Raw genomic sequence first — 27,155 nt, 5'->3', positions numbered from 1 at the left:
TGTCCCTGTCCAGTGAATCCCATCTCATGGTTGTCTCCACTCAGCCATCAGCACACTTGCTTTCTTATGAAATCTAAGCCTGGTTTGCAGGTGATGTGTGGGAGTCCAGCTCCTATCTGTTGAAGGAGGCTCTTGGCAGAGGGTGGGGGGAAAGGAATGAGGAAGTATTAGAAATACAGAGACAAGAAAAACAGAGACACAGGATAGCTTTAGGAGGGCCCTGGGTCAATACCCAGCCAGCTCGACATTTATTCTAATAGACTTTTTAATACACTACCAAGGGGAGAGGCAAAAGACCTCCCCCTTTCAAGATCAAAGCACAACATACAGCCAGGTGTAGACCCTTCAAAACACCTGGTAACCACACCCTTGGCCAAATCATCCCATTATGCAGCCCTGCTAAGTAAAGCAAGCTCAGACTTTCTGACCTCGAGGAAGACTTTACTAGGGAGCCTCTGTGGGTCCCCACAGCGATGGTGTCAGTGTGTGGAAGAGATAGGGGTTCCTGGACTGGGCATTATTTGGAGTGACTAGGGTGTGACTGGGGACAGGGAACCTGCTGTCCCTCCCTGCCTAGTTTCCTTGTGTATTTACAGAATGCTCAGTACCAGTCTTAGAACGCTGGTGACGGTGGCAGACCTGCCTGTGAGAAGAGCCCAACCCCTTCCGGCCATTGAACGATTTACACTCTACCCTTGTCTTGGGTTTCTGTGGCTGTGATAATGTACTGACCAAAAGCACCTTGGGGGGGAAAGGGTTTATTTCAGCTTGTAGCTGTAGTTCATTATGAAGGGAAGTCAGGGCAGAAGCTCAAGGCAGGAACCTAAAGGCAGGAATTGCAGTAGAGACCACGGAGGAGTGCTGCTCAATGGCTTGCTCCCCATAGTTTGCTCAGTCTGCTTTTCTTATACAACTCAGGTTCCCCTGCTAGGGTTGGCGCCACCCACAGTGAGCCGGACCCTCCTATGTTAATCATTAACCAGGAAAATGCGTTACAGACTCTCCTATAGGAACTCTGATGGAGGCATTCTCAATTGAGGTTCCTCTTCCCAGATAACTGCAGCTTGTGTCAAGTTGATTTAAAAAAAAAAAAAATCACAGCCAGGACAACCCTCAAGGCTCCTATGACTTCCAATGAAATTAGGCTTTGACATGGCCCATTTGGACCTGATACCTGCTGGCCCACCAACCATATCATCATCATGGCTGGTCCAGAACCCTGGTCTCCAGAGGTTCTAGCTGATGGGCATCCAGCTAGGTTCTCAACTCATTAGCTCCCATGTCATTCATCACAATTCTGCCTCAGGTCATTCATCACATCTCTGTCTCCTCTTGCTCCATGTCCCTTCCCCAGTTCTCTGGGTTGTTTGTCATACCCCTCTTCCCTCGTGCTCAATGCCCTTTACCTTCTTAGCATCTTATTGCAGTGAACACAGTGCTTCCTGGCTACTTCACTGTGCCTCTGAGTGGTATCTGGACTGGGTTCTTTCTAAACCCCAGCTCTCTGTGTACACGTCGGGTTTGTAGACACTCTTAAGTATCTGGTAGCACTCCTTAAACCATTCTCCTGAGGTCATATCAGAGATAACCCAAGAAGGGGTGACATGCAGGGTTGCAGAGAGGACCCCATCTGTGTGCCCTGCTGTGGGTTTGGGGGCTGATGTGGGTGCTTGGAAATGCAAAAGGAAAGAACATCAGTGGAGAAAGTGTATCTGTACTGTCAAGAATGAAGAGACACTTGTGTCTAAAGAGACACTTGTATCCTTGCTTTTGGATTGAACCAGTGGACGTCTAGGTATTAGAATTTCCCAGGAATCTTATGCTGGGGATAAGGTCAAGTTCAGGGTCCTGTGCTGGCCAGAAAAAGAATTTGTCTCCCAGGAAGAGATTTCATACAATTTTGACAACTTGTCAACCACCTTGTAGGAGAGACTGGAGTTGCAATGATGATGGACAAGAGCACATCTTGACTGCTTAGCTATGCATGCCCCTGGCCCTCTATTTAAACCTAAACTTCATGTCAGGACCCTGAAGATTGCTGGGCAGAGGGGGAGGGGATGTCACCAGACCTCTTTGTTTCTCTTCCCAATGTGGCTACACTGAATAAGTCTCTTTTCTCTGTTTTTCACTATGGCTTGTCTTTTTAATTGGTGTATTGATGGTGGGCGGCCAAGCCACCCATGTTACATCTGCCAGGGCCCAGGCTCTGATACTAGAATCTCCCATAAAGAAAGGCAATGCTGGCTTGCACGAGGACTTATCCTCTCCCCTCCCAGTGACAGAGCTTGGTCAGACTTATTCAGATTCCTGAACCTTCTCCTGGTCCCAGCTCTGCTCTCCAGGTAAAACTGGAGTCAGCAATCCCTGCCGGGTGAGGGTTTAGTAAGAACCCTCCCTAGTATCTGATCCCCTTCCACATTTGATCTCTGCATCAGATCAATTCCTCACCCCTCCTCAGGTGATGCCCACTCACCCTGCCTGCCTCCAACAAGAACTCTGCTGGTGGGGCTGGACGGACAGCTTGGCGGAGGACCTGGGTTTGATTCCTAACACTCACATGGTGGCTCATAACTATCTGTAACTCCAGATCTAGGAGATCCAATGCCCTCTTCTGGCTTTCTCAGAGATGAGGCATGAAAATGGTGCCCAGACATACATGCAAAACACCTATGCACATAAAAAGAAAAGGAACTCTGGGATCAATTTAGCGGGGCCCCAACCTGGCACTGCATCTCCTCCCGGTAGGTTTCCATCCTCAGATCCCATGGACTCTGGGTGTAAATCTGAGCTTGTCCAGCTGTGGTCAGTTGGGCCTCCACTGCTCTCCTTCCCAGCGAGACCCATTGCATTAACGTGGCCCTAAGCGGAATCCTCCTTATCCTGCCTAACGCATCATCCCTGGATAATTCTTTCCTTACACTGGGCTTCATATAGACAGCGGCCTGCACAGTGATGGCAACAAGGAGAATGGACACCTGCAAACCAGTTGGCTGCTGTCCAACCTGGCATTTCCCATTCTACCTCCGGTTGGCATAGACCTCAGTGTTATATGGGCTCAGTTCCACAGACTCTCCGTTTTGGATGCTAATTGTAAACTTCCAGTCCCCCACACTGCTGACCTGCTGTCTATAAATCCTACAATAGGATTTGGAGATGGCTCAGTGGATAAAATATCTGCTGTAGAAGCATGAAAATCTGACTTTGGACCTCCAGAACCAATTTAAACTCTGGGCAAGGCAGCATGTTTCTATAACCCCATCACCAAGGGTTGGGGACAGAGACAAGAGGATCCCCAGGGTGGGCTGACCAGCCAGTCTAGCTAAAAATGGTGACCTGTAGGTTCAGTGCAAGACCCTGTCTCAAAAAAAGGAAAAAAAATCTTGAAATAAGGTGAAGCAATTGAGTAAAGATATTCAATGTGTCAACTTCTGGCCTCGACATATACTTGTGCCCTTGGATGCATACATATAAAACACACACACACACACACACACACACACACACACACACACACACACACTGACACGGACACTGACACGGACACGGACACGGACACGGACACAGACACATACAATTAAGACATTCCTTTTTCAAAACCCTCAGCAGTGTCTCTACCTCCTACTGGAGCAGCTCACAGAACTCAGACAGCATTTACCTCCACCCCTGGTTTAATTGTCAGGTAGCTGAAGACACAGGGTGAGGGTCCTAAGTCTAGAAACTTCCCCCAGAGCCAGGGCGACTACCCTACTGGCAAGTGACAGGATCCTCAACCCAGTTATTAATCAGCCTTCTCCCCACGTTCAAGTTCCTGTAGAGCTCAACCTCCCTTCCATCTCATTCCATTTCTGGGCATTCCATTCAACCACATTCTGGCAGACTTAGGGTCCCCACCTAAGTCACCAACCTGACAGGAACATAAGGGGACTCAAGAGAACCTCATCATGGGGAAATTGCCCTACCTTTCAGCACCACACCCAGAGAGCTCTGCCTCTCTCTTCCTGCTCTAGTTCCTTTTGCTTCTATTGTTCCAGATCCTCATAGCTGGCCACACCAGGGATCCAGATGATCCTGAGGCAGGTTCTTCACTCTGCAACGGTGCATCTTCTAGACTGGTACTCCTCTAGACCTGGGCTCCAACAGGCTCATCTCAGCCCCATATTACTGCCAATGAGGCCCAGACAGAAACAGAGCTTCAGGGCACAGTATCCCATTGGTTTGTGCTCACTGGACTTGGGGTAGGGGAACATGGGTCTTGGCCTATTAGAACTCTGAGGGTCACTCTGGTAGAAGAGGCTGCAAAGAGGGATGGGTGTTGGTTTTATGCAGTGCAATGTTATTCATTAAGTGGCACTGTTTACCCTGCAAGGAAAAGTCACAAGGCACAACAAAACCCACTATGAGAGTTTATTAAGAGAAGGGAGGGACAAGAAAGGGTGTGCTCAGGCCTGTTTGAGAGACATGCACGGAGAGAGAGGAAGAAGGAGAAGGGGGAGGAATCAGGATGGGGGAGGAGTCTGTGACCCGGTTTTTGTGGATCAAAACGGGAGTCCTACTAGTATAGACACGGAATGAGGGGGGCACTTGGGAGGGCTCTGTCAATGGCACAGGATTTCTGCCCATGAGGACTCAGCTCTCCTTCCTACCTCCGCTTACGATTTGAACATGAAATGTAGCCACACACACACACACACACACACACACACACACACACACACACACACGCACCCGCCACACCTCATGTGTTTGAACTTTGGTCTTCTACTGTTTTGGGAGTTCAGGGACCCTCTGGGATATGGGGCCTAATTAGTGTAAGCTGTAGGCTCAGCCTGGGAGGTTCTATCGACTTTGTGTTCTAGTCTGACTCCCTGCTCCCTGCTCCATCGATATTGGAGAAGCGGCAGCTTCATGTTCCCACTGCCGTGCCTTCCCTGACCTGATAGACTAAATCTCACCAGAACCTGGACCAGAATAAGTTCCCACTCACTTAAGTTGTTTCTGCCAGGCGTTTTCTTTTTCTTTTTTTCTTTCTTTTCTTTACTTTTTTTTTTTTTGAGACAAGATTTCTCTGTGTAGTTTTGGTGCCTGTCCTCGCTCTGTAAACCAGGCTGGCCTCGAACTCACAGAGATCCACCTGGCTCTGCCTCCCGAGTGCTGGGATTAAAGGCGTGCACCACCACTGCCTGGCCAGGCGTTTTCTTATAGTCATCACTAGTGAGAAAACTCACTAAATTCACCTCCCCAGAGAAGAGCCTAGTGGGTCTGCTGTCTTCCTGTCCTTCTGCGATTCTTTCTGATGGTCCTTGGATACAGCATTCACTCTTCTTCCCAGACAATAATGACAGTATCTGTGACCTCTTACAGCAAAGGCACCGGGAAAAATTCATCTCTTCTTATTGGTGCCTGACTCTGGGCCTTCAGGATTGGACAGTGATGTAGACTTTTAATTCAGAGAATTAGTATTCCAGGTTTCATCTTTGGTGACAAGCCCAGCCCAATGATCTGGGTACTTCTTGACAAATACTGCCTGGAATGTGATGTCTCACATCCTCAAACAGTCATGAAGACAAGATACTTAGAGAAGTGGGAATTAGGGTAAAGGAACTACATGATCCCAAAAGGGGGTCGGGATGCCAAAATTGAGGAGGAATAAAACAAAAAGTAACTGAAGAGAATAGACCCAAATAAGATCACGAACAAGGAGTTCTAAATTACATTTTACTTCTTGTTCTCTAAGAATCAGAAAGGTACTGCCACATAGACCTTGCTTAACAACTGTGAGCCACAAGGATTTCAGACCCAGTCTGCTGAAGCAATAGTCCCCCAATAGCGCAGAATTTGGGGCACAGAAAGCTACTGTATCACCATCCTCACAGCCAGCTAGGGCACAGAGCACATGCACTGTGAGGGTGTGGCTGTTTCCTCCAGGTTGGCCTGGATATCTCCAGCTTGAATCAGAGCAACTGTGATCAGTCACCAAGACCTTCACAGCCGCCTTCATGACATCCTCATGAAGGTCTTTCCTTCCCAGAGGCTCTAGAAAAGGTGACCAGTTGGCTGGGGTGGGACTCTTCAGTGGTGTAGGGGCTTGTTAGCTGCCCAGGGAAGTCTTCAGTGGTGCAGTTTTTCATGAGATGGTCACGTGAGTGGGACTCTCGGTGTAGCTGCCTGTCAGTTGCATAGACGACTTCCCAATGATGTATGCAGTTGCCTGTGAGCGACCTGTCCTGTATATCACCCCAGCCAACCTATTGGTTCACCAAGCTGGATTGGGACAACATGGTTTTTTCTTTGTTCGCTTTGTCTGTTGGTGCCTGCCATCTCTGTCTTGGGCTGAGCAGACAGGAGTAGATATTTCTTGAAGTCTCCCCAGGTATTGTTGGTCACTGTCACTCCTTCTAAAGTCAGTGTTGATACTGTGACTGTCATGCAGGTTTCAGTGTTCACACAACAGAGTGTGTAGCAGGATTGTCTCTGTGGCTCCCCACCATCCATGGACACACTGTGGCCCCAAATGGATAATGACATAGAACTGGTCAACAAAGATGAAAAAAAAAAATAAAGTGAATGTCACCTGTCAGAAGTTGAATTAGACTTGAAGACTTAGAAAATAAGCCAGGATGGGCGGCACTCCAGATACCATCCAGACTGTAGCCATCTTATAGTGTGCTCAATAAACTTCTTTTGTTCCTGTTCTGATCTGAAAGGTGAGTTCATTTCCTTACTGCCATGGTAGACACCAATCCACTGCACTATGGAGTCGGTATTGTGAATGGTAGGGGGAAAAGTGAAGCTAGGCGTTGATGTCCACATTCGTCCTCACAGCCACTGAAAAGGATTGCTTAGGCCTAAGAGTTCTGAGCCAGACTGGGCAACACAGACCCTGCCTGTCTCAAAGGCAAAACAAGGGGGAGCTTGAGAAATAGCTCATTAGTTAAGAGCATGTACTGCCCTTGCAGAGGACCCAAGTTCAGTTCCTAGAACCCACATTAGACTGCTCTTTACTGTTTATAAGTTCAGCTGCAAGGAATCTGATGCTGTCTTCTGGCCTCTGTGAGTACCTACACTCATGTGCACAAACCCACATTCACTCATACATATAATTAAAAGTAATAAAATAATGGGCTGTAGAGATGGCTCAGTAGTAAAGAATACTTCTTGCTCTTCTAGAAGACTGAGTTCAGTTCCCAACACCTATGTCAGGCAGCTATGAGCTGCCTATAACTCCAGCTGCAAGGGATCTGACACCTCTGGCCTCCATGAATACACACACACACACACACACACACACACACACACGCACACGCACACGCACACGCACACAAACACACACAAATTAGATATTTTTTTAAAACTATAAAATATTTTAATATAATGACAGCAAATCAAGACTAGGGGATACTATGGCCTGCATCAGACTACGAAATACACCATATAAAAAGGTCTGATGGATATAAAACCAGGCAAGTGACACCAGCAGAAGCCTGATGTTAATGGAAGTAGAGATACCTCATGATGTGATGATGCTGAATAATCACCATCCTACTGGGAAGGAGGCTGGCATTTTCCCATCGCAGGAAAAGATGCTTCCAGATGCTGTGAGCTACGAGGCAGTAAACTCCACTCCTCTAATAAAACATTTTACAAGAAATAAGACCTTTAATTGCTAATGTGGCCCATGTTTTTTTTTTCTTTTATTGAACAGAGATTTTTTTTGTACAGTATATCCTGATTATGGTTTCCCCTCCCTCTTCCTCCCAGCTCCTCCCCACTTCCTCTTCCAACTTGACTCACCCCTTTTCTGTCTCTCATTAGAAAACAAACAGGCATCTAAGAGATAATAATAAAATCGAATATAATAAGATAAACACTCCAGGATAGGACAAAACAAACAAACATAAGGCATAAGAAACAGAGACCCACTCGTTCACATACTCAGGAAGCCCATAAAAACACAAAACTGGAAGCCGTAATGTATGCACAAAGGACCTGCAAGGGGGGGGGGGGGAGAGAGAGAGAGAGAGAGAGAGAGAGAGAGAGAGAGAGAGAGAGAACTAAAATAAAAATAAAAAAAGAAAATTAAAAAGAAAAAGGAAAAAGGAAAGACCCGACACAACATTATGAGACAAGGAACCTTCAAAGATGCCGCTGAAATCATTTTCTGTTGATGTGGGCCATGCTTTAAGTTGACACATGAATCTGACTGCCCCCAGTTTTCCCTCTCCTATTTATTTATAACTGACAGTAGTCTTTTTCCTTTGCAGAATTTTTAGAATTCACGAAGTAATCATATTTTCCCCATTGATCATGTTTCCAGGTCAGAGTGACTGTGTGGAGTGGGACCGTGTGCCTGCAGGTCACTAGATGTGTGCACGGGTTACAGGGAGACTGAGCATCCTGACCGGAACTACTTCAAAACTGTCAGTGCTGTGCTCCTCTCTCTCTCTCTCTCTCTCTCTCTCTCTCTCTCTCTCTCTCTCTCTCTCTCTCTCTCTGTTTATAGCGTGTGTGTGTGTGTGTGTGTGTGTGTGTGTGTGTGTGTGTGTGTAACCCAGGATCTTTCATATGCCAAGTAAGCACTCAACCACTGACCCACATCTTAGAGACACACCAGCTTTGGGAGGACTTCAGAGTAATAAGCATGCCACATGAGGAAAACAGATGGCCTGGTGCCATCCTACCACACCCCTCAATTCTTTTGCTCCTCTGGAGACAATGTACTTGCCTCTTTGGAACAGGCACAGAAGTTTCCTTGACAGCTCTCAGGTGTGAGCCATCACAGCTCCGGACTCTCCAGCTTCTACTGACTTTGTACGTTCATCTAAATGACTTTCCTAACAAAGCTGGTTATCTTCCCAAGAGCGATTCTGGAGCTGGCTGGTGGGTTAATGAGGTTATGTATGCGTGGTTCACATAAAGAGGATTCTTTACATGCAGATATTAACCTTCTGTGTTTTCTCAGGTGGGGAAGCTCACATACCGATGATTGCTATTTTATTCCTTTTATTTTTCTACAATGGACATATTTTACAAAGTGTGCACAGTGCACATACATTAAATATTAATAAGAAGGAAATTATCAGGCTAGGCTGAGAGTGAGGTAAGGCACAGTAGGAACAGGGCCTGGGGAGGAAACAATGGGACGAAGACATGGGGGATGAGTCGGCTCTCCTCTTTCAGGTAACATCATTTGGCTCCATTGTGTTTCCGCATTAGGAGGTTGGCTGACAATGGTGGAGATAATTATAACAATTTGGAGTTCTTCTCTTGCTTGCTGTAGTTTTATTATTCTCTGTGCATTGTGCATCTTCTGACATTGTGCTACTGAAATCCTGGTAGATGCATCTTTAATTTTAGCTGTAACCTACACAGGGCCCCAACACATCATTTTCAAATTGTCAACATATGTTAAAACGAGAGCTTTCTACCCCACCCCACTGCAAGCCATGCAGTACTATAGTGGTTTTAAGAAGGACCCATCTGTCGGGACCAGAAGGAGCAAACAAGTATCCACAAGACACAGTTACTCTTGCTGTCTCTGCCCCATCCCTTCACACCCACCTGCCTCTGGGCTTCATCTCCCCTTGTGAGGAGCACAATCCTCTCAGGCTTTACACACCTTGGAGTTATTACCTCTAGCACTGATGTCTCCAGCAGCTGGGAGTTAGAAATGTCATATGTGAAGGAAAGATGGCGGTGGAAACCATGATGGCGGAAGATGGGTGGATGGGGCTAGTTGCCAGTTGCCCTCTCTAGCCTTGTCCAGAAGTTCTCAGCATGCAATACTCTGTGAGGAGGCGCACTGTTCCAGGGACAGATGGTTCCCCGCACTCTAAGCAGCCCCATTGGGGTGCTCCACTGGCCTTTGCCCTAGGAACTCTCTGGAGAGGCTGCAGCACGTCCTCTGTCACGGTGCTGACCAGTTTTCTGCTCCCTTCCACCTCCTCCCTTCTGCCTGTTGCTCTCCTCCTCCTCCTCCTCCTCCTCCTCCTCCTCCTCCTCCTCCTCACATACTTATTTTCTTCCCTTTCACACAATTTCTTCTGTGTTAGACTCTAGTGGGTTTTGTTTAAATAGATATGGATATGCCGTGAAAGACTCGAAGCTTCCCACCATCGGGCAGCAGGCATGCAGAGCCCTGAATCGCTTCCCTTTAAAATCATATCCTTACTTCCTCATGGAACATGCTCATTTCCCAGAGCAGAATGAGTTACAGTCATTCAATGTCTACTTAACTTCATCCTTACAGAGCCCCCCAGTGCCTCAGGAAATAAGGACACTGGCTTTCCTTACAGGTTCTGGGACTTGGGGGCAATGAATGGTCAAGGCTGACTTGCTGGACATCGACCCTGGTTACCATGGGGATGAGGTCAGGATGAACAGGCTTGGGTGGGTATAACCTTGTGTGGCTAGCCAGGGTAGCCCTCCTTACAGAGTGCCTTTGGCCCAGCTCTGCTCAGCCTTGGCAGTGAGAAGCAGCTGCTTTGCTGTAGGAATCTTTGGGAGGAACAGGAAAGGCTCTCTCTTGGTTTTTTGAGACAGGGTTTCTCTGTGTAGTTTTGGTGCCTGTCCTGGATCTTGCTCTGTAGACCAGGCTGGCCTTGAACTCACAGAGATCTGCCTGGCTCTGCCTCCCGAGTGCTGGGATTAAAGGCATGTGCCACCGCCGACCAGCTCCACTTAGTCTTTTAACACCCACTTAAGCAAGCGAGTGGAAACTGGTTACCTGCTCCATCACTTTCCATTTCTTCAGATGCCATTAGCATGTTGGATGTAGGCTGTTGGAATGCTTTATTCCTACACAGTCCCTGTTCAGACAGCTGTAACCAAGCCTCAGCTACTGGAGCTGGGCCCAGCACAGTGACCTCCCACCATGTTTGCGGATGTGTGTTAACTTTAAAACTCACAAGCTCTTCATTCTACTCAGCGGCAGATCTGGGTGTAACAGAGAGCTCCCTAAAGCACGTCAAGGTGGACTGATGCACACAGAACGAGGCCAGCACAGACTGTGGCCCTGTAGCTCACAGTTACCACCTTGGGTCCGGGGAGTGGCTCCTCTCTGAGGAGTAGAGGTGGAAGAGAGACCTCAGGCCTGGGTCAGAGGCCTCGGTTCCAGCCCAGCTCTGCTACAGTCAGTGACCTCGAACAATTGTCTTGTCTCAGGGAGTTAACAAAGGGGAACGTGGGCAAGAAATGCCCTGGACCTGACAGTCTAGTAACAGCTGAGGATGGTGCCCTATTGTTTGGGAGAAAGTCTTCAATCTTTGTTTTGAGCCCAGAGATGACAATTTTTGTGACGTCAGTGGAAAGCATCTTCAGTAAATTCTAAATGGCAAAAGGAGAAAATGATATTCTCCTCCTATTTTAAGAAAAAAAAAATCTCAGTCGTTTGGCTTCCCAGGCTGGAATTATAGGTGTAGACCACCATCCCCAGACTTCCACATGGGTGATTGGTATTGAGCATAGGCCATTGTGCTTGCAAGTACTGTGCCGATGGAGACGTCTTTCCTTCCTAAGCCAGTGGGTCTCCTGACCCCGGTTGGAACTTGCCTGCTAGAGGAGTGGTTGTTAGAGCATCACAGGCTCCAAATGGAACAAATCGTGCTTTAGAAAGCTCCTGCACCCTGGAGATGCGGTGCTAATACAAAGTACCAGTCTCCATTTTCATGCACAAAATGAGGGGTCTACAATGCCAAGTCCTAAGTCACGACATACCTGCTTCCTTCCGTGGTATCTACTCACGCTCCATGCAAATTATTCTTTCCCTTTTAAAAGAGTCTGTTTATCTAGAAGTGTTAAATATAGTTGAGTGGACATATTATTGTTTTGCTGGCAAATGTAGTAGAAAAGCAGGACCCCTTGTTGCATGCATGCTGACAGACAATGCCAGCAACTCATTGTAGCTGTGGGACCCTGGTATGGGTCTAAGGGACACACAAAGCCACTTAATTCTTATGTGTCCAGTAAGAAGTCTGTGGCCTGGAGCTTTGGCCTGAAATATGTAGCTAAAAAACCGTTTTGCATCTTTGACAGAAGATGTGAATAAATAGATGGGCTGAGCTTGCCCCTCAGCCACCCCAGTGTCCCTTAAGTGACTATTTCAGGTGTTACCCTGGCAGGACCAAGCCATTAATTATGGCACTGGAGTGTCAGGTGACTGGGTATGTAATTTTGAGCTGTTAAGTGAAATTCCATAGAAAGTTCCCTGTGAGCTGGAAATAATGTGTTACTGGAGAGTGTGGTTGCAGCCTCTGATGCATGAGGCATGACCGGTGCTGGATGCCAGTTGCCAGCGTTGAGTGTCTGAATAGGAATTCATCTTGTGTTCCTGGCTAGGTTTCTAGGCCGTAAGCTAAACACACCCCTGTGGCTATTAGGGGAGCCTGGGGCCTTCAAGAAGACAGAGCAACGGGGTTTCCCCATCCATCCTTGAGCAAGCCTTGGAGATAAGAAATTAATTAATGTTGCAACTGACCCAGTGAGGGCACAGAAGGGTGGCTCAGGGCTTGACATTTCCCATGAGGAGAATAGAGCTGAAAGAAGATGGAGAAGACAAGGTGATTAGATCCATCGGCCCAAAGCAAAGGGAAGAGGCAAGCCTAGCTCATGGGCTTGACAGAGGAGAGACTTAGAGGCCAGCAGCAGGGCCCTCAGGGTCACCCAGCTCTGCTGCCATCAGTTAGATTGTGCCAAGTGGCAGGGTCCTATAAATAGCTGCCAGGGTGACATTGTCAGAGGCGAGCTCCTCAGAAACTCTGTGAAGGACACTGGAGAGCCTTGGAAAGCACATTTGCATTCTGGGCAGGAATAGAATGTTCGCTATGGAAAATAAAGGTTTTATGTATTCGTACAGATTATCCTATAAATAAAGTTTACATCCACCTTCCGGGGGTCCAGTCCCCCAGCTCTGTTGGCACCCCATCTGCCTGTTGCTTATTAACAGTGCTGGGAAACAGCTGCTGCTCCCCTGAAATATCGCTCTTGTCAGTCTCGGCCCTGGCGCAGGGTGCAGGCTCCTTACTGAGGAATGATGGCTGCCCATTAGTGCGCTGCTAAGAGTCTTATGCTGGCTCCGCATGCCTCCCTGAAGTGTTTCTCGGAAATTAGATTTCAGGAGAACAAAATCGCAGAGGGCTTGGAGGCTGCAGGAGGCGGGGATCCCTCTTTGTTTCTCATTTGCCCAGTAATTAATTTCTTCCCGGGTGCAATTTGAAGGAAGAGATTGTGTTCATTAATTTATCGTCCACCTGTTCCTGGGATTGTTTTGATCGCTTTTCAACAGGAGACTTTGAGTCCAGAAGGGAAGCTTAATGTCATTCCGAGAGCTGGCAACGGAGTGTGAGGAACTGTGTACAACTGTGATTTCATTTTACAGACACAAAAGACCCAGGATCGGCATAGTCGGTCCTCAGGGTCCCGGAGGCAACTCTTTCCGGGTACCCATCTCTACTGGTGTCTCTGGCTAGCACAGGTCCCTGGTCTACCTGCTTGCCTATTGCTGGGGTGGCTCATGAGTCTCCTATGCCGGGAATGTGTCTCCAGTGGCTAGGGCGATGCACTCACAGAAATGTGGCAAAATGAATTATCTGAGACAAACGCAGAGGGCTTGAGCCACCCCCACAAGTGAAACCTCACCAGCACCTTGTTTTCAACCATTTGTTATTTTTTATTTAGACACAGGAATTACAGCTTGGTAGTGTTCAGAAAATTATATTTAACCCTCATTTAGATTCAATCTGAATCAATTTAATGAAATGTGAATAGCTCTTTGGGTTTACTGAAGGAAAGGAAAGAAATCTAAACCAGGAAGACATGCACCTGGTGCTTTTCTGGGCCAAGTAGATGTCACACTAGGCTCCCATTCGGCGGAGAGAGTGCTGCTTCCTTCCACTGTGCAGATGAAGAACATTTCAAACCCCAGGAAAGCAGGCCTAGGGCTTCAGAGACCCTGGTACTCTGCTGTTTGGTTCTTTGTTTTACAGGAATCTGACGGCCAGGCACAGTGCCATTCTTGAAGACTCCATGGAGGGCAGATGGTAGCATCCCTTCTTGCAGTCTCTCTGGTCTAGTGGGACAGGCTGACCTTGACCCAGTTATCACAACAGAGATGAAGTTACAAGTATGAGACAGAGGACACTCTACTCTGGGAGGTGAGAAGGCTTTTACTTAGCAAAACCTAGACAGATGGACAGCATGAACTAGACGTAGGGTGTCAGGAATACCCTCCAGGTGAGAGCAGCATGTGTGAAGGCACCATGGCCAGCTAGAGAATCTGTGACTTTAAGGCTGCCTTAGTTAGGGTTTCTATTACTGTGAAGAGACACCACAACCACAGCAACTTTTATAAAGGAAAACATTTTATTGTGACTGGCTTACAGTTTCAGAGGTTTAGTACATTATCATCATGGTGGGCATGGCGGTGTGTAGGCAGGCATGGTGCTGGAGAGGTAGCTGAGATTTCTGCATCTTGATCTGTAGGCAGCAGAAAGAGACTGTGTGCCACACTGGGTGTAGCTTGAACATATTAGACCTCAAAGCCTGCCCCCACAGTGACATGCTTCCTCCAACAAGGCCATGCCTACCCCAACAAGGCCACACTTCCTAATAGTGCCACTCCCTTTGGGCCAAGCATTCAAACACATGAGTCTATGGGGGCCATTCATTTTCAAACTACCATAAAGGACAACATTTCTGAAATGAAGAATGGACGAGCATGCCATTAAAACCTGAAGAGGGCTGGGCATGGTGGCTCATGCCTACAATCCAGCACTTAGGAGGCAGAGGCAAGAGGCTAAGAGTTCCAGGTCCATCTGGGCCACATTGTGAGTTCAATACTAGCATGGAGTACCATGTGAGAACCAGTTTCAAAACTAAAAGAAACAAAACAAAAACCAAATCCAAGGAGGTGAATGGCAAAGCAGGGCGATGTTTGGGTCATGCCAGGTGTTCAATGCAGCCCTGGCCTCTCTGACCTCTTATTGTCCAGAGCCAGGCTGCCTGGCTCTAACCCTGGGGACCAGGGTCTTAGTGTTCCACATGTAGGATGTGGATGGTACCTATGTCTCCAGAGGGCTTTGGGGAGGAGAAATGATCAGACATTGTGGACAGGGTGTCAGGCAGAACACAGGATACAGTGCCAATCTCTATTGTCCTTCATGTCACTTGGTGTTTAATGAGACCAGCCCTCAGCAGGCTACCTAACAGGAGTAGCCCTCAGCAAGCTATTTCTAAGCTCGCCGATGTTCTGAGTTTTCTGGGAATCTTTCCTGTGATCTCCATGGTAACTCTCACCCTGTACAGGCAATATCCATCATGGGGTGCAGGGCTCAGTATCATTGATGGGGAGGAAGGATGCAGAGGAGGGCTGTGAGGGGAGGGTATGGGAGCCCTCAGAAAGAGAGGGGAGGAATACAGAGAGGAGCAAGAGCAGTCCGACTCCCAAATCAGGAGACAGAGCTGAGGGAGTAGAGCCCGCTGGGAGGGCAGACATTGGCAATATCTCACAGGGGAAGATGGAGGGCACCTAGGGGTCTGCTGGTGGTGCAGGGCCCTTAGAAACTCAAAGGAGGCTGCCACTCCTCAGAGCCCGAGCCTCACTCACAGGAAGCGGTTCTGCTTCAGTGTGCCATGAGAACGTGTGGAGACTGAGGGAATAAATTCAGCTGTAGTGGCTCCCAAGTATCCTCTTGATGCTCCAGGTCACGGGATACTGAACACCCACTCAGATAGGTTCCACCTTGCAGACAACCTCTGCAGGGTAACTCTGGAGCCAGGGCAGAGGGAAAGGATAGAGATGTGTGCAGTGAGCCAGCAGGTAATGGGCTAAGACAGAGTTGAGCTGAGGTTGGGGGGTGCTGGCAAGACATCTACAGGCTGAAACTCGGGCGCCTGTGGGAAGAGGGCAAGAGGGTGCTCAGAACCCCACAGGAGGCACCCAGATTGGGGCTCCTACACCCAAAGAGTCAGAATCAGCTCTCTGGGGGCTCTGCAGGATGGCCACTTGCTTACTTTCATGATCTCTCCCTTAAGACAAAAACCAAAGATGTGACTGAGCCATGGGGAGGGCCGTGGGCAGTGTATTTGGTGGGAGCAGGGAGCTGCAGTTCCTAGCGGTCTGTCTACTAACAAACACTTGTGGAGTGGTTGGGGCTCTGGGGTCCCCTGAACTGTAGTGTTAGGCGAGTGTTCTGCCACCAAGCTATATTCCCAGCCCTTTTCAGTTTGAAAAAGAGCCTCAGTGTGTAGACTGGACTGGCTTTGAATTCTCAATCCTCCTGCCTCAGCCTCCTAAGCAGATGAAATTATAGGCATCCCCCACTATGTGCAGCTGGGGCCATGGGAGATCTTGAGGTACGTATAGTGTTGAAAGCAGCTGGCATGTGGGGTGGGCAGAGATCTTTGGACCGGGCCTGAAATTACAAAATCCAAATCTGCTTCTAGCGTGCTCTCTGGTGGGCAATCTAGACTCTCCTGGTTACTTTTCTAGTGGCTATGGCAGAACACCTGAACAACAACAAAAACAAACAAACAAACAAACAAACAAAAAACAAAAACAAACAAACAAAAAACACAGCATAAGGAAGAAACGGTTACTTTGGCTCACAGTTTAAAGGCACCCAGTCCATGGTGGGGAAGGCGAGCCAGCAGTCAGGTAAGGCATGACAGCAGGAGCAGGATACTGGTTTGTCACGTTGTGTGTGCATTCAGGAAGCAGAGGGTGAATGGAAAGAAAATAGGGCCAGGCTATCAGACCCCAAGGCCTATCACCAGTGACCCACTTCATCCAGCGAAGTCCTGCCTCTTAAAGATTCTCCAGCCTTCCCAAAGGGCACCATCAAATAGGGACCAAGTGTTCACATACATGAGCCTGTGAGGGACATGTAACATCCATACCACAATACCTTCCCACAGGATCACACAAGATACTTTCTGGCCTAGTCACAAAGAATCTGACCCTTACTGGGAAGATAGGAACAGACTAAAGGTTCAGGGAGGGACACAGCCTTGGCTTTGAGACCTGGGGGGGAATTCAGGAAGAGAAGGGATGTGAAGAAAAGGTCCCAGGTGGGAATGCAAGTGATTCTTCTCAGAATGCAGACCAGCTCAGCTTGGCAAGACAGTTTGTAACAGAACCAGGAGCCAAGACTGAGAAACAAATTTGTGCAAAAATACGGCTGACTTGGAGCCAGATTGTGGTGGGGCCTCCTGCTGGGCTTTGCAGGCCTTCCTGAGGAAAGGGCATCATTGTGGGCAGGAGTGGAGCACACACAGAGGTGGGTCAGAGGACTCGGGGTACAGCAAGCAGCACCTGCTGCCTCTCTTCTCCTTCACATGGGCTTCTGCAATGTGCAGTCAGGAAACACTCGGGGAAACCTTCACGTGCACTGTGCCTCCTTTCCAGGCTCAGGCCACACAGGCCATCAGTCTTGCTTTTATTTCATTTCCTGCCCTTATTTTTCTCTAGTTAGCTGGTAACTCATAAGTTATTTTTCTCGAGAACAATTTCTCCTGTGTTCATGTGTCACAGAGCTACGTAAACCAGTCTGCAATAGAAGTCATGTTCCCATTTTGCAGAAGGCCGAAGGGTGGATGGGAAAGGTCACGCACGCTCGTGACTGGTGATGCCAGATGCTCTAACCCAAACAACAACAAACAGATGTGAGCCGGAGAACAAGAGAGAGCTTCTCCCAGGCCGTCACTCATTACAGGCGGTTCTTCCCACACAGTTGTGACTAACTTTCTGCTTAGTTGAATATTTCAGCCAATATTACAGGAAGATTGTCTGGTTCCATGCTTAAGAGGCTTTATGTAGATCTGTTCCTGCCTTAAAGGTACTTTAATTTTGAAATTAAGGACACGACTCCAGGTTCAAGGTGACAGCAGAGGGAGTAAGTAATGGAATGCCACCTTTCAAGTCTCACTCATTTTAGACACATTCTAATTAACTCTGCCAGGAAAATAATTGGCCTCGATCGGGTGGATCTGATTGAAGATCTAAATAACCTCGCTGAGCAGTGTTTAGACTCCAGCTTCTGGTGCCGGGTGCAGTTATTATGTGGCCTGCATGTTAATTGCATGCTAAGTGGGGGAAAAAATAACACCCAGGCGTGTCCACACGATGCCAACTCTCTCTTAATCTCCTCGTAAAGTGGTGCATAGGGAGCTTCTAGAAAGTTCACTTTGCGCGGGCAGTTTCTCAGAAGCTCATTTGAAGGTGATTATTGGAATCCACATTATTTCCCTGTGGTTAATGTCAACTCCCCCAGTCACAGCAGCATTAACAATAGCGTGTCTAACTAAGCACAGCTACAGCCAACAAGTCTCCAGAACAAGTTGGTCATGGGTCTGTGTGATGGCTATTGCTTAGTTTAGGAGAAAGGAAGAGAAAGAGAAGAGACTCCTTCTGAGACAGAGGCTCTGTTACTGTTTGAGTACAGAATGTCCCCTACCTGCTCATGTGTTCTAACACTTGGTACCGAGCTAGTGGCCCTGGTTTGAGAGGTTGTGGATCCCTTCGAAAATAAGGTCTAGCAGGAGGAAGTGGGTCACAGGAGGAGGGTCTTGAGATTTTATAGTCTAGGGACCACTTTTTGTCTACTCTGCTTCTTGGTCCATGGAGATCTGGGGAGTCCCAACCACATGTGTCCCTCCTCATGGTGGGCTGTATCCTCTCAAACCAGGAGCCAAAATAAGCCCTTTCTCCTGTAGTCACTTCTGTCAAGCCTTTTGTCACAGGAACGAGAAAAGAACTAATATAGATTCCCTACAGCAGTAGCTAGCCGAACATCTGCTGAAGAGGATGGCTGGGAGAGGTCTTCCCTGAGCTCTTTAGCAAGGGAAACAGCAGGTGTTGTTGACTCAAGAGTATGACATCACAGTCAGCCATTGCCGTTGCTGGGGATTGACAAAGCCCATGCAGGCAAAGGGGGGGTGGGAGGGGAGGGGGTCAGAAGATGGAGCTGAATCAAGGATGGAGAAAGGTGATTGTGTTCAGCTAAGAGCTGGCTTAGGGACTCTGGAGAATTCCAAAGCTCAGCCTAGGAACTCAAGGAGAGTAGATCCTTTAGGGCAGTGGACCCACCGGCAATGGTATTATTAGATGAGGGTCCGACACGGCGGGATGGGACTGAGAGGTGGTACGGAATAGCCCATGGTCTGTGTATTAAGGAGCCATCTTGGCTTCCTTTTAAGGTCTTCCTCGCCATTCGTTTTCAGCAGTATCTTGCTCCAGTGACCCCTGTCATGACCTTTTTCCTTTCTCTTCATTTCCTGGTGCCCTGGCTCCTCTGAGTCCTGTCTGTCACCCCCTGTCACCACTGCCATCTCTCACCATGGCTCCACTTGGTCCAGGAGACAAAAGGTACATGTTCTGGGAGAGTGAGATGGGCTTTGGGTGCAATATGTTTTGAAGAAGATGTACAAAGCTGAAAAAGCACGTGTACATCATGGAAGATGTTGAGTGTTCTTAGCTACTTAAGAGTTAGGTGGCTCATGGCCCAAAGAAGGGGCACAGAGGCATGGCTGACACGTCTACCCACTTTACTAAGGATATCAGCCCTTCCAGAAGAGGAAGCAGAAGCATGTGCAAGGACTAAGACTGGCTCACTAGAATTTGTTTCCACAGGGGAGTAGCCACAGGGAAGCTCTGGGGTCAGCAGGCTATTCCCAGAGTCAGACCTGTGCCCCCCCCCGCCCCCTCCCATCCCAAAGCTCCTCTTTGCATCTTCCAGCCTGTGCAGGAACAGTTGATCTGAGGCTGACCATGCCCTGACCTGCTAGAAGCAAATACGATGTCACAGAGAAAGGCCACACCATCGAGGGCCTCGGTGTGTCCATGAAGCTTTCATCCAACATGCAGTGTGTAAATTTAAAAATGACATAATTCCAGGAGAGACCAGCATGTTTAACAAATAAAAACAAACAAACAGATGCTACTGATAGTAGAAGCAGACCCATAAGTGATCAGCTAGTGAAGTCCTGTAGCATGACCTTCAAACTATGTTTGGTATGTTCAAGAAAATTCAAGTTAGGGATTTTTAACAGAGTTAGGTACTGTTCTTAAAAAGGAGGCAGGTCCATAGAAGTCCTAGAACTGAAAAGCAGTAACTGAAATCAATTACTCTAAGGATTGGTTCTACAACGGACTGGAGTTTCAAAAAGGCTTGGTGAATTAGAAATAGATCACTAGATTAAAAAAAAAATATTTACTTGGTGTGTGTGTGTGTGTGTGTGTGTGTGTGTGTGTGTGTGTGTGTGTATGTGTGTATGTGTGTTTAGGTCAGAGGATAACTTGTAGGGGTGGATTTTCTCTTTCCATCATGTAGGTTCCAGGGTTCAAATTCAGGTCACTGGTCTTGGTGGCAAGGGCCTTCACCTGCTAAGCCTTCTTGCCTGCTCGGGTCCTCAAACTTTTACAAAGATGCAAAAGAAACTTAATAGAATAATTCACAAAGTCTTTTGACATTTTTCAAAGAATCTGAATGCTTACCTCACAATGTACACAAAAATGGCCTTAAAAATACAGACCTAAATGGAAAAGCTAAAACTACAGAATTTCTACAACAACACGAAAACAAAACAAAAACCCCAACAGCTCAGGAAACTATTGCAACTGTGGTTTAAAGTAGATGATAAAAGCATGAGTATAAAAGGAAAAAAAGATAGATTGGACTTTATAAAAAAAATTAAAATTTAACTTAAAAATCATGTCCAATAAAATGTAAGCTACTGTTTTGCTTTTACTTTTTTATAATTTGAGCTGTGGTTGGTTGAATTTGCTGATGAGGAACCCACAGACACAGAGTACTGTGTCTTAAAAAATGGCTTAGAAAATCCTTTCTATAAAGAAAACTTCAACTCTAGGTGCCTCTGTTGACAAACGGCAGCAAATATTCAGAAGGAGAATGCTTTCCTCTAAACAGTAACTCTTCTGGAGGAAAGGGTAGACCTTCACTCAAGTGATTTTCTCAGACCAACGTAAACTTGGTCTCCAAACCACAAATTTAGGAAGCTTACAGGCCACTCTCACTCACATATTGTACAATAATTCCAAATAAAATATAACTGACAAAACCAGCAGTATATAAAAGATTATGCATTATGATCAAGTTGGGTTTATTCTAAGAATCCAAGATTAGTTTAAGATTTGGAAATCAGTCAGTACAATACAGGCCAGTGACAGTCAAGAAAAATCACATAGTTTTTCTCAGTGGATACAGTCTATATCCATTTATCAATGTTTTCTTTTCCTCATAAGGTCACTTTTCAATATCTTACAGCAAGTCAGGCATGATGGGAAAATACCTGTAATTGTAGCAATGAGGAGTTAAGGCAGAGAGAGCGCCATGATAGATATGGATACATATATATGCACATATAATATATTATATAATAGATAAATGAATAAATGTCTACATTAAACATTTTTAGGTGAAACACTGAAGTTTCCCTCTGAGGCTGGCATTAGGAGTCTGCCTTCACCATTTACACACACTCTTTCACTTGTGGCCTAAACCAACACTATAAAGTTCAAGGTTTGGAAGGCAAAAATGACACTTGCTTTTTTTTTTTCTTAAGGAATAATATGATTGTGTAGGTAGACAAATGATTTAAATCTATACATTATTGCCATTAATTGTCAGTCATCAGATGAATACAGAAAATACAGCAATGCTTATGTTCCCATGGCAGACATAGACATGAAAATAGACTTTACAAGTAGATATTGAGAACAGTGGTGCATAAAATCAGGAAGGCTTAGGTCTAATGACATGTTTAGTTCAAGGCAGTGAAATAATACTGAGAGAAAGAAAGACCTAAATAAATGGGAACGTACGGCGACCACGGGCTGAAAATAGCAAGAGAAAGAGACAAAGTTGAAGGGAAACTTGGTAATGGTATTGTCTTTTGATAATAGGGTTGAAATTGATTGGAAGATTGAATAAAGTTCTAGTCAGAGTCCCTGCAGATCCCTACAGGTGTGTATTCATGTGAAATTGATAAACGGATTCTAAAATTCACAGGGAAATAAAATTTCCAGGTGTTCAAGAAAACACAGTGCCCAGACTGACCTCTTATATATGATGCCAAGACCTTCCTACTAAGCCAGGATGCCGTGTTAGGACAAGAATAGGCTGGGGGGGTTAGTTAGAGGAGTTTTCATTACTTGCTGCAGGGAGGAGGGGAACGGCTGCTTTCAATCCATGATGATAAGCCACTTATATACTCAAAGGATGGTAAATAAAATGAGACCCTCCCTCCTATTAAGCACAAAAGTCCATCTCAAATAAATTACAGGTTAGAGCACGGAATTTTAAAAGAGGTTGCTCCATTTACATATAGTACCCTTGCCTTGTGATCCCTCTGAACCCACAAGTCAAGACAAATCTTCCCACCTTTTAAGTGATTCTAGCAAACATTTTGGTCATGGACACACAATGGTAGTGAACATAGGAGACATATACAAAGTAGGGAGAAAATGAGGGGTTGACTGTAAAAGAAAGAGGTGGGGTAGCCGGGCGGTGGTGGCGCACGCCTTTAATCCCAGCACTCGGGAGGCAGAGCCAGGCGGATCTCTGTGAGTTTGAGGCCAGCCTGGGCTACCAAGTGAGTTCCAGGAAAGGCGCAAAGCTACACAGAGAAACCCTGTCTCGAAAAATCAAAAAAAAAAAAAAAAAATTTAAAAAAAAAAGAAAGAGGTGGGAAAGGCCAGGAAAAGAGACAGGAAAGGATGTCTACAGCGCAACACCGACCATCCCCAAGGACAAAGCGTGACAAGAGCTAAGGACTCTCGCCAGGCATGCTGCAGCCAGTCCCAGGCTCCCTGATCTTCACAGGGAGCTTCTTCCAGAGACGTCTCACCCAACCTGCTCCACAGGAGGGGCTGTGTATCTCACAAGGCAGTAAATACTTTATAAGCAACCAGGAAGTTTGAGATTAGAGGGCTGAATTCATCAGTTTCTATTGAAGAATCCATGATGGGTGCTAATGCCCCACTCCAACGATACTCCACAAAGATCAAGTGCTAATCATTGAAGTCATGCAGCACAAATGGGATGTGGAAGCGAGTCAAGTTCAGATCAGTGGAGCTGTTATCTAAGAAGTGTTTCGAACAAGAGAGAGCTCATATATTGAGAGCAGTGGAGTCCTGGAATTTTCACGATGGGCTCACTGTAGTAGGCACAGATGGAATATTAATGCAGCTTGCCTAGTAAAATTCCCAAGAAACTTTATTCTTCTCCCTGCTCTTCTCTTCCTATTTTTTTTTCCTCTTTGACAAAATTTTCTTTCTTAAAATGCCAATTTTTATTTCCCTTTTATTTTGGGCTTATCACCTGTATCAGTTGCTTTTGTGTACCTGTGTTAAAATATCCTAATGAACAATTTAAAAGGAGGTAAGCTTTATTTTGATCAGTGTTTCAGAGGGCTCAGTCCATGGTTACTTGGCCCCTTGCATTTAGGTGGAACATCATGGTAACGGAAGTGAGTGGAAGAGGAGGCTGTTCACACCATGGCAAACAGGAAGTAGAGTGGAGGAACTCACAGCATGGTGGACAGGAAGCAGAGTGGAGCAGTCAAATCACCGCAGACAGGAGACAGAAGGGAGCCGCTCACAATATGGTAGGCAACAAATAGAACAGAACAGTTCACAACATTGCACATAAGAAACAGCAGCATACACCATGGTGGACTGGAACCAGAATGAAGCCAAAATAAGAAGAGGCCATAGCAACCAGGTCTAACCCCGAAGGACATGCTACCAGTGACCTACTTCCTCCAATGGCATGGCCATCTCCTAGGGGAACAGTGGAAGTCATGAGGCCAGCATAGCTGCTTGACAAAGTGCCAGCAAAGCTGAGCCATAAGTTGGGATCGTTGACCTGATGCCCTTTACTTTCGGTTTGAATCTCTGTGTGTTACACTCTTGGGGGGGGCTATTGGCATAATGATCCACCCATGTCTTTTTTGAGAAAATTGTTTTTGTATCCCCCTGAAGAAGTCCTGAATGTACTACCCCCTGCTTTCAGGGAAGTAACCTTAGTTGACCCTACTTGGGAGTTTCCTCTGTGCCCTGCTTTCACGAGTCCGCCACCTCCTAATGATCTGTTGGGATTTTGAATCCATCAAAGGATCAAATCATTCATCAGGTCAGACCTCTGATGACCTGTCTCTGGAAAACCCTCGCAGGAACACCCAACTTTACTAATCTCTTAGTTGTCTGTCAGTCGAATCAAATGAACTGTCAAGATTAACGCCCACATCTCCGGATTCCTCTGTGTTGGTGGTTCTTTCTCTTTGAAGCGGTCAGTTTCTAATTGCCAGTCTCCTTTCCATCTTTATCTGACTCTCATTTTGTCTGGACACTTTCCTTTGGTTTCTTATTTGTTCTTGATTTCTCACTGGAACTTTCTTTTGTGGCTTTCCCCTCTCTCCCACCTTCCATTTCCCGCTTACGGTCTTCTTAGGACCTGAAGTGACCAGGAGGCGACAGCAGACCCACCGCCCACCCTGTTCTCATTCTTTCTCACTTCCATAGACAGGTTAGTTCGTGAAATCATCTCTAATTCCTCCTAGATCCTCTGACAGACACGTGTTAGTAAAAGGGAGGGTTCAGGTACCCATGAGTGACATCATGAAATCATCTGGGGAGTAAGTATCACACATCTGTGAGACAGATGCTGTCCCTGTAAACAACCGGTGACATTTCATAGCTGTTAGATTTTGTGTACAATAAGAGCCCGAGCTCACACAGGCTTCTCGGCAACTGAACCGTCATATCCGGGTGACATCTCAAAGCAGAATATATGGAATGAAGCAGAATGAAGAAAAGGAAACAAGAAACCACATGTTCAATATGGCAGGCAAAATGCCCTCTACATCTATTTTTCTATCTCACAAAGTCCAGACTGTAACTTAAGTTACTTTTTTCCACCAAAATATTCATATGCTTTTCTCTTGTTGACAAAAAAAAAAGCACAGCTCCAATTTCAGGGTGGCTCATTAAAACAATTTTAAAAATCACTTAAGCAATTAGCTGAGGAGAGATCTTTTGAGTTAACGGCATGCCTGAACAATTTATGAGCTGGCTGAGTCTTGATTAAATTAATCAATCAAGAGTTAACTGTTTTAGCTGCCAGCTTCACCCTGGATGGCTGCTCTTGGGTGAAATCACCGGCATTTTGCTCTGATAGTCAGAAGTGAAGCAGGTCTCAGTCAGACGTGGCCTGCTGCCGGCTGGGATGAGTGGTCACTCCAAAGGAGGAGGCTCAAAGATTTCCAAGAGAACAGGTAACACCAGGGAGGGATAAGGTCAGGACAGGCAGCCTGAGTAGAAGTGGTGGGGTGGAGAGGAGGCAGGGACGGTAAAGGAAGGAGGAAGGGGAGCCACACTAACGGCTGCCACTTTCGTGAACACTGGGTACCAAGCACTGGCCACTTTCCACATGCTGTAGCAATCCTAGATTTCAATTGTCCTGAAGAACGACTACTAATATGCCGTTCTATTGGAGGCATCACATTTCCCAGGATGCCTTCCGAGTGCCCCCTCAAGGTCATACATGAAATCCTGACCTTCTATGTCTTCTCTCTGGCAGTTATAGCCCTTACATGCCCTGTGGGTTTTACAAATGGGACAATGGACTAACTTGGGAGTTGTTGAAGAACTTGTGTGGAGTCAAAGAGCTGAAAATAGAGATCTTTGACTCTATTTCCTGTGCAGGCCACCAGTATCCTCACTCTCCAGGATGCAGGGTGACTAGTGGGGGCACCCGCTTACGGCCTATTGAGCACTAGCCCAATGTATAGCCACAAAATGACCAGTCAGAGCCAGGCTTCCAGTATTGACTTCTGGGACAACCGCAGTGTTCTACATCTGCTTCTGGAATCTTCTGTCTCTCTGTGTGTTTGAGTGAGTCATTTGCCTTGCTTGAGCTTCAGTCTTCTCCATAAGGGAGTCTGTGGGCTGGCAGGGGTCAGGTGATCAGAGGTAGGGCAGGCAGAGCCCAGTTGCAGTGGTCTCTCCGCCAAAGGTGAATGTATTGCTGTAACTAGGTAAAGGTCCTAATTATGCCCCTTCAAGGTCATATGTCGGAATCCTAAGCCTATGTCTCAGAATGTAACTCTGTTTGGAAACAGGCCTTTGAAGACTGTTCCAGTTTCTTTCCTGTTGCTGTGATAAAACACTGACTTAGGGGAGGAGCGAATTTATTTGGCTTACACTTGTGAAGCTCCAAGTACCTGTGCTGTGTTCCAGGTGACAGCCCATCATTAAGGGGATCAAGGCAGGACCCCAAGCAGGAGCTTGAAACAGAAACCATGGAGGAATACTGCTTGTTCGCTCTCACCGGCTCACTGGCTCATGATTAACTAACTTTCTTGTACTGGGACAAAGACATAATTAAAGTAAAATGATTTGTCACCATGATCCTGAGTGTTTTCCTCTCCCTCTACCCAAATTCATGTACTGACACCTAATCTTCAGTGTATTAGAGTGGGCCTTGGGGTCACAAGAGCTCTACTGTCACCAATGGGATTCATAGCCTCAACAGAGATTATATCTGCCACTCTTGCAGCCTGCAGGTGTCACTGCCCCTGACACCAGACTATCAGTCTACCAGAGTATTGGAACAGGTCCCTGTAACAGGATGCAGGGAGAAGGCGTCATCCGTGAATCCAAGAGTGAGTCCTCTATCTGTGTCCTGACCTTCATCTTCCAGCGTCTTGAACATATCTCTGTTATTTCTATTTTTGTCATAGCACCAAGAGAGTGGAACAGTCTGATTCGGATCCTTATAAAAAGAGATCAAGACATAGACACCCAGAGGGAGACCATGAGAGCACAGGATGAAGATGCATCTGTAGCGGAAGCCAACCTGACTAAGCCTTAACCTTAGACTTCTAATCTCCCAGGCTAGAAGCTTGTTTTTGTTATTTAAGCTTCCTAAACAGTGCTTTGTTATAAAAGAGCTCACCAACATAAAACCAGCAGAAGGCAAGAAAAGTCCCTTCATTTCCTGGATGTCTTTTTTGTCCTCATATCTGTAGTAAATTCCACCAGAAAGAGCTGGTCTTGGGGTGTCATGATGCTAACAGCTGCAGAGTCTTGGCATTACCCTCAAGCTGGTGTTTCCCAGTAAACTATAAACAGGTGAAAGTACAGC

At 46.6% G+C, this 27,155-nt stretch overlaps 1 long non-coding RNA gene across 1 annotated transcript; it reads left to right on the top strand.

The window, feature by feature from the left end:
• Window positions 1-18,945: 18,945 nt before the first annotated feature.
• Window positions 18,946-26,419, top strand: LOC131910601 (uncharacterized). The gene is made up of 3 exons (XR_009379177.1): window positions 18,946-19,357; window positions 23,457-23,616; window positions 26,249-26,419. It is a non-coding gene; the product is annotated as an uncharacterized LOC131910601 (long non-coding RNA).
• The last annotated feature ends 736 nt before the right edge of the window (window positions 26,420-27,155 follow it).

The sequence above is a fragment of the Peromyscus eremicus genome, chromosome 5 (assembly GCF_949786415.1).
Source record: "Peromyscus eremicus chromosome 5, PerEre_H2_v1, whole genome shotgun sequence".
NCBI classification, from domain to species: Eukaryota; Metazoa; Chordata; class Mammalia; order Rodentia; family Cricetidae; genus Peromyscus; species Peromyscus eremicus.
The sequence above is the reverse complement of the archived record's forward strand: the minus strand, read 5'-3'. Positions and strand labels throughout refer to the sequence as shown.